Source organism: Diorhabda sublineata, chromosome 11, assembly GCF_026230105.1.
Source record: "Diorhabda sublineata isolate icDioSubl1.1 chromosome 11, icDioSubl1.1, whole genome shotgun sequence".
In the NCBI taxonomy this organism is placed as follows: domain Eukaryota; kingdom Metazoa; phylum Arthropoda; class Insecta; order Coleoptera; family Chrysomelidae; genus Diorhabda; species Diorhabda sublineata.
Window position 1 is genome coordinate 635,155 of NC_079484.1, and position 2,378 is coordinate 637,532.

General features: G+C 26.7%; 1 non-coding gene across 1 annotated transcript; it reads right to left on the reverse strand.

Moving 5' to 3' along the window:
* Positions 1–928: 928 nt before the first annotated feature.
* Trnas-aga (transfer RNA serine (anticodon AGA)) lies at positions 929–1,010 on the reverse strand. Its single transcript has one exon. It is a non-coding gene; the product is annotated as a tRNA-Ser (tRNA).
* Positions 1,011–2,378: the final 1,368 nt, after the last annotated feature.

Below are 2,378 nucleotides of genomic sequence, written 5' to 3' on the forward strand. Positions count from 1 at the left end.
CGACCGTGACCGGTAGTTCGAACAAAAACCCCTTAATGGAATAGAGCGATCACGTAACAAGCTGTTAATCGATACTAATATTAGAAAAATGTTTTATTTTAACTATTTTACCGTATAACAAATTTTTACAACGATTCACGACGGTTCCAATAAAATATCTTTCAATGAGACACTCTGTATACTAAATTGAAATATAAGTCTCGCTGTTGCCAGTGTTTTATTAATTTCGGGGAAAAATAGATAAATAATAAGTATATCAAAAAATAGATAAATAATAATCTCAATTACAGTATAAGAAAATAAAATTTCAAAAATGGCAAACTGCCTAAACTGCAGTGCCTTTTTTGGAGGTGTTTATAAATTGAACAAACCCATCCGTTAACCCCAATTTGGAAAATTGCGGACGTTCAAGTTACCATTGGATGACTGACCGTGCGACATGGCATCGGCAGGTCCATTGATGACTGAATCGACCTTTGTGACTGCACGTGACTGAGCAGATCTGCAAATGTGTATAAGCGATCAATGTTCAGCTGTGCCATCACTGACACGCACCTCCGACAATTTATCAGCTACTATACGTATAAATACAGATCAGAGCGAAGTATACGCCGGTGTATTATAACGAAATTTCGTTTACAATTTATATTTAATACAAAATATTATTATTAGAAATATGAACAATTCTTTTATTTTTAAATATTAATATTTATTATTAGTTTTTTATATATAAATAAAAACATTAATGCATTTAAATGTTTTCGATTTTAGGTCACTTTTGATAAAATTTGACTTTCATCTTTATCAAAATATTTTGAAACGTCAAATTTTATCTTACCAAAAATTATTAAAAAAAAACTAAACACTTTTTATATTCAATGTTTAGTTCTAGTTTATTTTAAATTTATGAAAAATAATAAAAAAGGATCGCAGTCAGTAGGATTCGAACCTACGCTCCCAGAGGGAATCTGATTTCTAGTCAGACGCCTTAACCGCTCGGCCATGACTGCTCGAAGTTTTTTAAAGCTATTTGTTTATTCAATTTTTTAATAGTATTTATTTTTGTATAATATACAAATAAATAAATATTGTTCCTTAAATCAAATCTCTATTGACCAAACTATTATTTTGTTCTGTTTCATCTCTTCATCTTGTTAGTATGATGAATTTATCAAATTTTTCTGTAAACTAAGGAAGATTTTCCGTCAATTGTAGTATGGGAAATACAAAAAAATAACTACTTCTATAAATAAAATTAATAATATTAACTATATTATTTTTATAAAGAACTATTGGAAACCTAATAGGTTTTTCTAATAATAAATGTTGATGAGTGTTCTAAAAAAATTATTATAATTAGAAGGTAGGCAATACTTTATACATACATGTAATGATGATGACATTATAAATTACTAATTTATACCTAAAACAACATCGAGCTAAAAATTCAATAATAAACCTAAAGTATTTTATCTTAGTTGTATTTATATTTGATTATCGTCATTTTTTGATTTTAAATGATTGAAATCATATAATTTAATTTCTCGTAATCTATCATTTGTTATTTTAATTTCGAGTTTCTTATTTATTTAATGGCGTCGTGGGATATTCCGATGTTTTAAAACAGTAAGATTTAAATATCTTACTATACAATACTCGTGAAGCTCGTTGTATGACATTTTTAAACAAATTTAATTAGGAAAATAGAAAAATTAATTTAGTAGTAGCATACGTCGTTCGGAAGGTTAGACACGATTACGGACCTGGACATTCCTATACAATTACAGTTTTCTACATTTTCCTGTTAATGTATTTCATACTATAAGGTTTCCATGTTTGACGTAATTATTTAATTACATCATGAGATAATTGAAATTAATTTAAATTTCAAAATCCGTTTTAGCAGTTATAAAAATAATTTTTTCATTATTGGTGACTAATAGTGAGTTCAATTTATGACAATAGGTGTCTAACAACTATTCGTCGGTTGATGTAATGTTTAATATACAATCGATTGTTTTTTGTAACGTAGACAACTGAAATTTCTATTTTCATTTATTATTATTACATTGTTGTTATTGTTCAGTTATAGTAATAAACGTCAAAAGTAGTATTTGCTGATAATTTATGAATCAATAGAGAGTTAGATTTATGAACATATGTATGTATTCAATTAATCTTTATGTTTATTATTGTAATGAAGTATTTCCAAATACTTTTGTAGACGTTATTAATTGAAATTGTGTTGATTTTCGTCTTTTATTATCATATTAAAATGATTACGATGAAAATAATGTTAAAAAAATACTTTTATAAGTTCGCCATTTTTTTATACACGTCAAATGTTCGCATTATGAAAGAGATGGGACATTAATTTG